At 40.3% G+C, this 13,515-nt stretch overlaps 1 long non-coding RNA gene across 1 annotated transcript; it reads left to right on the forward strand.

The window, feature by feature from the left end:
• Positions 1-3,606: 3,606 nt before the first annotated feature.
• LOC123718317 lies at positions 3,607-8,112 on the forward strand. The gene is made up of 4 exons (XR_006754991.1): positions 3,607-4,004; positions 5,239-5,417; positions 6,838-6,997; positions 7,419-8,112. It is a non-coding gene; the product is annotated as an uncharacterized LOC123718317 (long non-coding RNA).
• Positions 8,113-13,515: the final 5,403 nt, after the last annotated feature.

Here is a 13,515-nt window from a genome sequence, read left to right on the forward strand (position 1 = left end):
CTATGAAATATTTTCATTGATAATTAATTTAGATAGTGAAGATCTTATACATTTATATGAGGAAGAGGTAAAACCGCATTTACACAGATTTTATAAACCAAACAAAATGTGCTAATTGAATATCGATCTTTAATTAACTACTTTACTGAGACACATACACACAATTGCACCAACCATGTTTAATAATATTCAATTAATTAATTAGGTATGAAGAGCATATAACAAAGAAAAACAATTAAACATTGTTCCTTAAAATATAATATATTTTTTTCTGATTGTTATCACTTATTTATACCTCTACATCAATACATAGACCTGCAAAAGTTGTGGAACGCGGTCAAGGTGATACGGATAGTATGTTGTATTCTGCCTACTTGAGCCGAAAATTTATTCAAGTACTTATAGGACCCCAGACTATTTTCATATTCGATTTAAACCAAACGTGGAGTGTCCATCCTTTATTTTAATATTAAATAACTACACCTCTTCTCGTCTCTTGGTGCAGACATCCCGTACATATATAAAGTACGGGATGTATGCTACTACGTATCCGTAGTATTGTTAGTAGTTCTTCCTTTTTCATATATTTAGTTATCTAGTGCAGCTTGGTAATACATATACATACACTATACAGATACTCCTAACATTTATTACATATAAAAAGAAATGCACCTGTTTCAATAATAATTCCATCTTATATATAGGTCAGTCTGCATGATGCTGTCACAACAACAAGCGTTCCGATATAAATAGGTTATATGATAAGAAAATAATTTATCAATAAAATGATTTCTAAAGGTCAGTCACGCGTTTTCCTTTTTCGGATCATGTCGAGTAGTGATCTGGAGTAGCGGTTTGAATTTCGAATTATGTCAATTAGTGCTTTGATGTATTTTTGGAATTTAAAATTTATTATAACTATCGAATCATCTCCGATTGTGCTTTGGTGTAATTTTCGAATTTCGAATGATATTAAAAAGTACTTTGCTGTGTGAATTTGAATTTACGTTCACATTAGTGCTTTGGTGTTTTTTTTTAATTTGGAATGAATGCTACTTGTTATCTAAAATCTACTCGATCCACGTTTCGTTCCGCAACCTAACTTGCTCACGGCTGACCGAAACAAAAAAAAAGTTTGTAAAGCAGCACTGCAGCAGCGATATCTCTAACCGTTCCGGAGATAGCTTTCTCAAAACCCTGGCTAATTAATGACTACCTTATCAGCTACTTTATATAAATTACAGAATTACAACGATCTTATCAATCAATGTTAATTTTAATTATTAACAGTTATTATTTTTTAAATTTAATTATTACACAAGCTTGTGACTGTTCATATTTAACGCGTATCGAATCATCTCTAGTAGCTACCTAACATATGTCATAGATTGTGCGATGCTGGATTAATCACGATGATTTGTTACCGTAACTACGCATAGTGCCGGATTAGCCATATAACAAGAGTAGCAAATGCTACGGGCTCGCGAATGTGGGGGCCCCGCCCTCCAACGTGCTAATTTAACTTTATCGTAATAAAAAAATATTACATATGAGCGTAATATATCTTGCTTCACTTCCACTTAAAAATCTAAAACTCGATTTCGTCACGTCAAATCGTTGAAGATAAGTTGGTATTTTACAAACTTTCTGTCGTGATGTTATAATGTTTAATTATAATCGATGTCTTTAGACCAGCATCTACCTTTCAAGTGGCAAGTTTTTTTTATAAGAACTTCTTTATCATCTCACTTTGTTGAGAGCATGATTTGCTCTATATTCAACAAAAATATTTATTCGTAACGGTTTTGTTTTATTCAATATCCTAAACTTGTGAAACTAAAGCAAACCAAGGGCCTCTTAATAGAATTTGCTGCAGGCCCCGCGCTAGCTTAATCCGGCACTGGACCCAGACCTAAAAAGGTTGTAGCGTCACTGATTTATTCATTTTATACCACTGATTGTTGCATTTTTCATGTTTGTACATGAGTGAAGTATTTAGTAGCCTCATAAATTTTAAATAAGCGATTAATATTCCGTCAAACTCATTGTTACCATAAACAATATCTATTTGGTATTTATTTATAAGAGCGCTTGTGGTTTTAATTAGTATTTCCATTACAGGAACTTTATAGATGATACCAATGTATACCAAATGCGTATCAATCCATAAATATTCGCATTTATTGTAAGTGTACATCTAAATCTTTTACTTAGCTTCCTACTTCAAGGATAGGAGTTTTTCGTTTACGAAAAATATAGCTAGCAAGGCTACAATCAAGAACCAATAAAAAATTGGTTTCTTGCGAAATGTATTTCACAAAAGTGTGCTCGTGGTGTTGTGAGACACTGTTTGTTTTCAAAAATTGCGTGAGTGAGTCTTGGGTGTTCTTGCAGTTGTCGCCGAGGTCCCCATTCTAATATATCCCATATATATATTCTATTTTCGTTAAATTGTTTATTTCATTTTCGAGTTTTTTCTTCAATCTGCGACGCGCGCACCATTGATCCAAAACGGGCAGTCTTGCCATATAAGGATGGGAGTTTGAAAATATTGTAAATACCGGATTGTAGCACATCCTTTGCAAATAAATGATTTAATCTAGATAATATTATATTAAGTAGATCCCCCCCTGGCCATGGCGCACAATTCTTTTAAATGCATCGTAGTGCATCACGTGGCCACAGGCACAAACACAACACAATTTCACATAGGTATTGTATAAATATTTGACGCTTATTAACTGGTTTTTTTTTCTGACAACGGTGGTATTTAGTAGTCTTGCAATTTCATATAATATGACCATTGCCTACTTATCACTTAAAACGGTTCTGCATACATATTTGAATATAAAGTGAAATTGGTGTAAGTACTCTTTCTTAAAAGATTAGGTATATAATAATTCGAAGCCATTAATAACAAAAATATATAATAACGATAACAATGATAGTAATAATTATATTACAATTAATGAAATTCTTCTTCTTTCTCTCTTTCTTCTTAATTAATCAAATAATTGTATTATTTGTATTCATGTCTATGATAATAAAAGCCTTTTGTTAAACTTTATCTAATTTAACTTTATTTAACCAATTTCTGTAAAGCTGCAGAACAATTTTCGAAAAAGAAGTTCCATTACGCGTGTACTAGTGTACACACGTAACGGAATAATGTGACGCGTAACTAAAAACAAAAGAAGTTTCACTTGAGTAAAATTTGGTTTTAATTATTACTTTAATAATTAATTTAATAAATTTTACAGATTTGCTGAGCAAATGGTTGTAGCTGCACTTATTATGTGTTGTATGAGTCTTAGTTTGTTGTATGCTACCACAGTGAGTCATTTCAGGAGATACATTTGAATTTTAATAAAAATACTATTATGTGAGATTAGAAGTATGGCAAGCCATAAAAGTCGTGCATTCATAATTCTGTCTTGTGAAGTACTTACGTCACTTTTCATTCAATATATTGCGTTACTGAGTATTTGTTTTTCAGGTAAAATAAATGAATTGAATTGTAACAAACAAGTGAACATTTTAGTTTCAATTCATAACATTGAAACGCTGAAATGTGCGTGCTCTGTTATTACGTGTTTTTTTTTAAAATTCTGATTTAAGTTTAAATAGATCTTGTTTCCTAAGGATTAAGAATGTTATTCCTTCTTCATTTTTTTCAATAGAGATACTCATCGCACAAACTCACAAGTTCTTAACTCTTGATGACTTCTTTTTATAACACAATTTCTCTCGATCTCGAAATCTACCTGGACAATTTTGCTTTCTGGCTATTAACTAATTCATTATTTCTAGGGTGGCCTAGCGCTGCTGGAAAGCGTGGATTCGATTATGAGTGGATTAACGATGCCACTGATGTTTATTCGAGTTAGTTGCAATGCTTTATGTGTATCAGAGCCATGATTTTATTTTGGAATATTGTCACTGAAGAGAACGTGTGTTCCAACAGAATCGATGCCCAATGACAAATTATACCGTTAATTACGTTTGTAAGTATGTTCTGTCCAACCCTGTCTTTAGTGTAGAATCCAAATGTACGACTAACATTACGAGTCATTTCTTGAATTGCGGTATCGAAGTGTTTCCAATGCTAGGTGTTGCAAGTTTTTATTGACATTATATTAGTAACCTAGTTGTAGTTGTACCTTTCCGACCACTTGAGCAGCTTCTTTAGAACTGTGCCCGTACACTTTATCATTTTGCTTTTTGTAGTGTTCTTTATATTTCCGTGCTTTTCACCTAAAAGACGCCACTTATTTGTGTCGTTCTGTGTGTGCCAATCAGAGCCTGCGTAAACGCGTACAAATTTTATAAATCACAAAATGTTCGATAGATGACTTATTACTTTTGTAAACACAATAAAATATATGAAAACACGTGACCGTATTTTATAATACCACAGGTGATATTTCAAATAGCCTATAGTGATACCTATAATGGCAAGGCTACTGTTATAAATAAAAAAATCAATGGCGCTACAACCTTTTTAGGTCTGGGCCTCAGATTTCTGTATCTGTTTCATGATCATTAGTAAATTAAAAAGGTAAGTAGGTGATCAGCCTTCTGTGCCTGAGGCACGCCTTTGACTTTTTGGGTCTATGGCAAGTCGTTTACCTCACGATGTTTTCATTCACCTTTCGAGCGCACATAAAAAGAAAATCCATTGGTGCACAGCCGGGGATCGAACCTACGACCTCAGAGATGAGCGTCGCAAGCTGAAGCCACTAGGCCAATACTGCTATGGTTATAAACAACTCCTTAATCTCAGCCACTCAGGCATTGAAAGCCAGTCAGCGGTTTGACTCGCCATGGCCTTCCTTCCTTCACAACCTCAATATATAAGGAACTATTATTATATATAAATATTTCAAGATGAAAAGTCAAATTGCTAAGACATTCTCGATTTAGGGAGACAAATGAACAGCAATTCGTTCTTATATACGCTTACTTGCGCAAATTGTTTGACAAAATACATTCCTTTTAAAAAGATGCGTTCATTATTTAATTAATATAAATACATAATCCTTGTTATTTGATTTAAACAGCAGTGTTGGCCTAGTAACTTCAGCGTGCGACTCTCAATTCTGAAGTCGTAAGTTCGAACCCAATAGACTATATGCATTTTACCTCGATGCCGTCGACCTTCATCTGAGGCCCAACTAAAAGCTGGAAGCGTCACTGGTTTTTTGGTTTTTATTTAATAATAAACATATATTTTTTCAGGTCAGTTCAAAAACAACGCGGCATTGTTAATATTGCAAACGCCATTCGACATGTCCATCCCTCACATTGGGACCGCGTGTTTGGAAAGTAAAATGCCACCACATGGGACTGAGTGCTACAGCAAGGGGTGGTGCCAAAAGAACTTTAATAAGGACGAGTATGCTGTCATGTTGAAAAAAGTAAGCGTCTCCTATGGACTTTGCACATCGCCTGCGCGTGAGAACGAATCTTGTGACACTAGTTTTCGAACAAAGGATTTCGGCATCGGATGGTTGATGCGGTAGAAGATGCAGAAAGACCCCACATCTCTACTGTCAAAAATAATTATATCAGCCAGTTTCCAATGTCCAACCTTCGTAATAGATTCCAGTACCAGTAGTCGATATGCCCGCCAAGGTCCGTTTTCTTGTTATTTGATATTCCGACTTCCTTCAGTACCTTTTCCCCGTGAAAAGGTGATATCTCTGTCTATAACAATTTTTCTCCATTCGCTTCCTGTTAACACTTCTATATCTTCTATCCACCTTTTTTGAGGATGCTCTCTTCTCCTTTTCCTTGGTCTTTTCTATATAGTTGTCTTTAAAGTCCATCTTTTATCTGTGTATCTTGTTTTCTGCCCCGCTCACTTATTCGTCGGTCCCTTTATTCGGTTTTTGCTTTTTGTTAGCGCGACTCAGGACGTCATCGTACTGATTGTTGTCGCAGGTTTGAGATATCGTTGGAAACTTTAGGCAAATGTTAATTTATTGACACTCAAAGCTCTCGCTAGATATAACTTTTCATATATTTACCGTAACGTTTAGTTAACGAGTCATGCACAATGTCCAGACTTAACGTCTGTGGAAATATGCCAAAACACCATCGCGGGAACATTGCCGTCACCCGCATCAGGCGCTTGAAGATATGAAGAATCATTCATACAAATCTGTCTACTCATGTCACTTGACCTACGATCATTGTACAATTCGCATCCTTTTTTGATTTATATTAATATATTAAGTATCTGGGCATTTAATTTACACCATCTATCCGCTAAAGATAGAACATGGTGGCCCATGAGGGGTTAAGTCTGAACACTCAAACTCTTCCTATCCAACATAAAGATCGTGTTTCTGTATGGTTTTGAGACGTGGAAAGTTACAAAGAGCACCACAAACAACTGCAGGTCTTTGTAAACCGCTGCCTTTTTGAATATTCTTTGGAATATTCTTGCCCGAGAGAATCTCTAACCATCAGCTATGGGAGGTGCCAATTGACAGGTACATAAAACGCCGAAAGTGGAAATGGGTGGGCCATAAGCTCCGGAGGGATCTAAGTCGTATTGCTAATCGAGGCCTCTACTGGAATACTCAAGGAAACAGGAAACGAAACGCCCAAAACAGACCTGGCAACGAAGCATCATTGCAGAGGCGGAGGAACGTGGAGAAAAATTCAAAGAGCCGCCCAGGACTGATCAGACTGGTCTTTTACGCTGCATGCCCTCTGCTCCACTTAGGGAGCATGGGACTTTTCCAGTCTACTAGGCCATCGATGGACATTTTATCGTAACACTCGCCCGTATAAGAAAATATTGGTTAATTTATTGTTTCATTTTTTTAGATATCTATCACTATTGGACAAGTCTGTATGTGAAAGGGCCTTCCGACCTATTGTAGGATCTGCCTATAATATGGACGACCCCCTGACGTGCGCAGGAGGAGTTATCGGTTTAAGTAATTGTAAGGAAGATGGTGGCTCACCCCTCATATGTCCTATACCCGTAAGTATAGAGTAGTTTGCCGAATTTTATAAAGTACCACTTAATGGCTATTATCACTAGGATCAGTACATTACCTATACAAACAGATGTATATGTCGCAGCCAACTAGCTTAATTAGCCGTTCAATTAACAGCCTAACCTTTTTACTAAACGGCGTCGTTTAACTGGCGACTAATTAAGCTAGTTGGCCGCGACATATAGATCAAATTTAATTTTTTTTTCCAATTCGACGATCTAAACATTGTTGTTGTGTATTCAGTATAAATAATTTAGAAATAAATGATTTACATAACAGCAATTTATCTATTGAGACTTAAGAGCAAAAGCGTTTTACGATTGTTTCACTGTTGACTTTGTTTTATATATATTTATAACGAAATTTCGCAACTAATTTGTTATATTATATTATGTTATGTTCCAGTCGTCTGAAGGCACTCGCTTCGCTGTGGTGGGATTGGTCGTTCTGGGATACAGATGTGGTGGTATGGTATTCCAGTCGCCTTCACGAATGTACCACAGGTGTACAACTGGGTCGACGCTATTATGAAGACCTACAATTACGATACCACCTCGTTCGAATACTAAACTAAAATATATCTTTACTAAATTAACGACTCGACATTCGAGGTTGGATGAGAATGTTGCAGATACCATGGACAGCAAAATTAATAAATCCATTTTCAACCAACTCTAAATCACCACTAGACTGTCAACTATCATTTACAAATGCTTAGGCCAAATTGCCAGGAGAAAACGGAATAATCTCGAACTGTTAATGGTAGGGAGGGGTGATGGCAGAAGTCGGGGTCTCACCTAATTAGGACAATTATGATGCCCTTATGCCAGAGCTGAGGATGGAGTTGTGTGGAGGCAGTCGAGGTACGAGATAAGGGCTTTTCGCGCACGTCTTTAATAATTAAGATTCCAATTATAAAATTACAATAACTCGTACAAAACACGAATTAATCCTTTAATAACGTGGAATTAATATGATTCTATGAATATATAAAATATTTATAGCCGACTCAGTTGACATTGTTCTGTTATATGTTAGGGTTATGTTTTAAAAAAAAAGATAAGATTCTTGTAGACAGTTTTAAAAACATCAAACTTGTAATTTAAAAGACGTTGTTATGGAATTAAGTATTTAGTTTTTATACAAGAGCTGGATATTAAACATTCTATATGTACTTATATTGAATAAAAATAATTTTATTTATTATAAAACTCTACAAGAAACGTTCGTAAGAAACTTAGACTTGCTTAGCAAAGCGGATCACAAAAAAGGTTAAATTTTTGCATTATTGTTTAGACACACAAATAACGCGATTAAAAAAGTTTAAATTAATCACCGCCCAGGGCTTGCGTGTGTAAGTTTAATTTTTTTTATTGTCTATTGTTTTCAGTGGGGACTGGGGGACCTTTATATTCACGGGGCCCAGGGTTAAAGTTTATAACTCAATTTAATAAAGTTTATATCTCAATTTAATAAAGTTTATTTCTCAATTAAATAAAGTTTATATCACAATTAAATAAAGTTTATTTCTCAATTAAATGAAGTTTATATCACAATTTAATAAAGTTTATATCTCAATTTAATAAAGTTTATTTCTCAATTAAATAAAGTTTATATCACAATTAAATAAAGTTTATAGCTCAATTTAATAAAGTTTATTTCTCAATTAAATAAAGTTTATATCACAATTAAATAAAGTTTATATCTCAATTTAATAAAGTTTATATCTCAATTTAATAAAGTTTATATCTCAATTTAATAAAGTTTATTTCTCAATTTAATAAAGTTTATTTCTCAATTAAATAAAGTTTATATCACAATTAAATAAAGTTTATAGTTCAATTTAATAAAGTTTATTTCTCAATTAAATGAAGTTTATATCACAATTAAATAAAGTTTATATCTCAATTTAATAAAGTTTATATCTCAATTTAATAAAGTTTATATCTCAATTTAATAAAGTTTAGATCACAGTTTAATAAAGTTTATATCTCAATTTAATAAAGTTTTTATCTCAATTTGATAAAGTTTATATCTCAAGATAATAAATTGTATATCTCAATTTAATAAAGTTTATTTCTCTATCTCTGTTGAATGCCAACCTCCACGACGCCTCAGAGACTCAAGCCTGCACGGGATAATACGTTTATGTGTTCGTTTGAAAACACCCGTGCAGTAACCAAAGTTCCTCGGCGCGGTTTTGTATACCGGTGGGGATTGACTTCGTACGTTTTGTCAAGACGGTTTGACGTAGTGCTGGCACCGCCTTAACCCACGCACCCCTGCTAGTGCGTAATTGTTTGAGGTTGTCTTGAAATGAAACTGCGCCTTGATCTTGTTTCTTGCTTCGCCGATTATTCGTGGGTCCCAGTTCGTAGTCAGAGGAGAGAGGAAAGAGAATTTTGCGTAGATCTCGCCGAGCTTAAGTACTCGAACAGTATACCGCGACGAGAGCTGCGCTTACAAACATCTGCGCCGGTATACCGCGACGAGAGCTATGCGACCCTTTTGTTCGGCGAAGCATTTGTTCATTTATTTATTAACCATTTTTCATACTTAAATTATTTACATATTTTAATTATAGAACTTATAACACATACTTAATTTCTACTTATAAGCTATCAACAATATTCTCATCAAACTTATAACTCATACTCAATTTCTACTTATGCCCTGCCAAATATATTCTTATTTATCTTATAATTATAGAGTCGCCAAAATTAACTTTTTTTTTTTTTTGAGAATGGAATCTCGCTGTTGGCCTTAAGGGCCTTTACAGCTCAGCTCGGGCTGTTTTGGCGAGCGTAGCTCGGCCAGAATGGCGTTTTATCCCGCGGCTAGCGCAAGGGCGTCTCCTGTGAGACTCGAACCTCGGCTTGGGCCGTCGCGGGGCGGTCAATCGCCTGAAGGGCAGGACGGAAGCTCACTGTAGTGAGCGAAGTGCGAAGTAAAGGTCCTCGCCTTCCCCGGTGAAGGCGGTTTTTTACCCTAATCTGTGATTGGCTATTTTTATTATTGGCCGCGCGGCATTTAATTTATTGTTTGCTACAGTAATTGGATCGTCCGGATCCGTTAGTATGTGTCGGGGCCTCCTACGAGCCTTTTTTGTCGGGAAGGGGTAATAGTTGATGCTATTACGCACCAGCGGATTGGGATGGTGTTTAGCCTTGTCAAAGTGGCGTGTGGACGCCAACTTCATCCATTGGGCTATGGTAGGGAGCTCCAGGTCATGGTGGAGATCGACGTTTCTCACATAGAAGGGCGCACCGGTCGCGATTCTCATGAATCGCGACTGAAGCACCTGTAGTCGGTGTATATAGGAGGGGGCACAATGCGCAAAGACTACGCTAGCGTATGTCATGCACGGTCGGATGCAGGCCTTGTACAGGGTGACCTTGTGTCTTAGAGACATTTGACTCCTTTTATTTAGGAGGAAATGAAGGCGAGAGAGGACAAAATGTGCCTTCTTGCGAACGGCGGCTATGTGCTTTCGGAAAGACATGCCACTATCGAGCGTGACTCCTAGATATTTAACGGACTTTTGCCATGGAATGGCTTGCCCATATAGGGTTACCTCTGTCTTGAGGTGAAATTTATCCCTAGCGATAGCACCGGGGTTGCCCCTGGCAAAGAGAACTGCTACGCTTTTCTCGGGATTTATTTGGAAGCCCCATTTCCGAAACCATTCGCCTAACGACGTGGTAGCGGTCTGGAGTCTGTCCACAATGACACCTCTATCTTTATGGGTGGTATAGAGAGCGGTGTCATCGGCATAGAGGGCTAGCTCCACATTGGGAGCCCTAGGGATGTCGCCGGTATACAGCGTGAACAGAAGGGGCGAGAGGACCGAGCCCTGAGGGACTCCGGCCATGATGGGGCGAGGAGACGATAACGTTCCTTCTACGCGATAGCGCATTGAGCGGTCGGACAAGAAGTCGTGTACGATACGCACGAGTCTTAGTGGCACATTAAGGTGGTAGAGCTTGTAAACCAAGCCGTTGTGCCAGACCTTGTCGAAAGCTTTCGCTATGTCGAAGAAGAGCGCACCCGTGGCTCTCGGTTTCAGGGAGCTATTCATCCCGGAGAGGATGTGCTCCGTGATTCGATGGACTTGATGAACGCACGAGTGGGCCGGCCTGAAGCCAAACTGCTCATCGGGAATGAGCCCCTTATCTAGGGCAAAGTCTAGGAGGCGCTTTTTAAGTACCTTCTCGTAAAGCTTGCTAAGCGTATTGAGAAGGCTGATAGGGCGGTAACTGGTGGGGTTGTTACGGGGTTTGCCTGGTTTGTGAATACCAATGACAATGGCCTCTTTCCACTGCGCCGGGAAGGTGCAGTTTTCAAGGAGGCAATTGAAAATGGACACTAGTAGGCATATCAGATGGGGCGGGAGGCACCGGAGGACCTTGTTTGAGATGGCGTCGAGACCTGGAGATTTACGAGGCAGTGAACTCTTTATTAGAGTTTTGACCTCGGCGATCGACGTAGGAGGGAGCGGCTCGGGAGGGAGGGGCAGTGCTACGATGCGTTCGACCTCGCGGTTCACGTGTTCGACGTGCGCCGGGTCGCTATGATCGAGATACGGGGTGCACTGCTCCACTAGGTTGACGGCTAAGCACTCGGCTTTTTCGTCGTCGTCGAATGCGTCAGGCAGATTTGGACGCTTGAGAGGGGGCATAGACGCCACCGTGTCGGTTTTTAGGGAACGCGCGAGAGACCAATAGGCCGTGTGCGAAGGTGACAATTCGCTGGTAAGACGGTCCCAGCGTTCGTTTCTAATTTCCCGCATGCGCTCTTTGACTCGGCGCTGCGAGGCGCGGAGTGCTCTGCGGTTTTCGTCGGTCGTTGCTCTGGCGAAGGCGCGAGTCGCCGCGTTCTTCTCGGTCAATAGACGCCTCGCGTCCGGGGGAAGCTCCCAGCGTTGAGCGAACTCATCTGGGACCTTCCGGGACGACTCGGCGACCTTGGTCTGAATGTGATTAGTGACCGAGGAGATCGCGTCTAACGCGTGAGCGGACGAGACTAAATTGTCGGGGACATTTGGGAGGGCAGAGGTGTCGGCGGGCTTGAGGGCCTCGTCTAACTTCTGCCAGTCGACAATGGACTTGAACCTCTTCTCTCGAGTGTTAGGAGGGCCGAATTCAAAGTGAACCGGGAAGTGATCCGAGTCTAACTCGTGTAACGTCTCTACGCTTCGCGGCTGTAGTGCCACGTTACGTAAAACCGCTACGTCTATGACGTCCGTTGAGAGAAGGCCGTTGCCTGTTATGCCACGGCGAGTCGGTTATATGGGGGCAATGACGTTGAAATTGAGCACGTCTATAAGCCTATTGAGGGCTAACCCATTAGGGTTTTGTTTTGAACTATTCCAGTCCCCGTGTTTGCTATTGAGATCCCCGACTAATAAGACCGAGGGGCCCATCGCAAACAGGGTTCTGAGATCGCTCTCTAGTATGTCCTTGGCGGGAGGGAGGTACACCGACGCGATAATAATCGGCTGATGGCCGGTCATGGCTACGCGCAACACAGAGCACTCTATATTGGTAAGGGAGGGCGGGTCTAACGGCGAGCAGTGAAGCGCTCGTCTATAATAAATGAGCGTACCGCCTTTCGCCGTAGGTCGGTCGTTTCGCACTACGTTGTAATTCGCGAATCTGGGAGCGTGAACGCTGGGCTTGAGGAAAGATTCCTGTACTAGGAAAATATCTATTTGGTGGCGAACGAGGAAATCTCGAACCAAATCTGCCTGCGGCTTGAAACCGTTTGCATTAAAAGTCACTACGGACAGTGATCGAGCCTTGATCCTAGACGTGGTCGTAGCTATTGCGGTGTGGTGGAGTCTGCAAATTGTCGCACGGACTTAAGGAGCTGGACGTGCTCGATTACAAGTTGCTTCTTGTCTTCCGCGTTATTGGCGGATTTGAAAGCCTCGGAGAAGGCGACAAGAGCGTCTATGTCTAACGCGTCTACGATGCTAAACGCGAGATTTAAGGCGTCGCGGACCTTTTCTGATTCCGCGGCGGCCTCCGCCGTGTGGCTGAGGGCTTTAGCCGGAGGGCTCACCTTGCGTGTGGGCCTCGCCGTTATGACGGGGGTCGGCGCCGGCGCCTGGAAAGGCTTCACGGCTGCCGATTTTGTTGGCAGAGGCGGGAAGGCCTCTGACGTGAGCTGGGGAGGGCCCTCCGTAACGGGGGGCTTGGTCCAAGCACTATTCTTAGGAGGTGGGGCCGGCGCGTACGTGGGCTTTGCTCCCGCGCCACGACGGACCGCATCGCGCCCCGCCGTGCGCCCAGACGCCGGCTTATGCGCCTTGGGGGCACGAGGGCACCCACGATAATTCGCTGGGTGGCCCTGTTGCCCGCAAAGCACGCACGCCGGTGGCTCAGCGCACGGAAGCGTTCTTTTGCAGTCCGCCGTGCCGTGATCGCCTAGGCACTTTACGCACCGTGCCCTAGCGAAACAGTTACGGGCCGCATGCCCGTAGAGTTGACAGCGGTGACAC

The sequence above is a fragment of the Pieris brassicae genome, chromosome W (genome assembly GCF_905147105.1).
Source record: "Pieris brassicae chromosome W, ilPieBrab1.1, whole genome shotgun sequence".
Lineage (NCBI taxonomy): Eukaryota > Metazoa > Arthropoda > Insecta > Lepidoptera > Pieridae > Pieris > Pieris brassicae.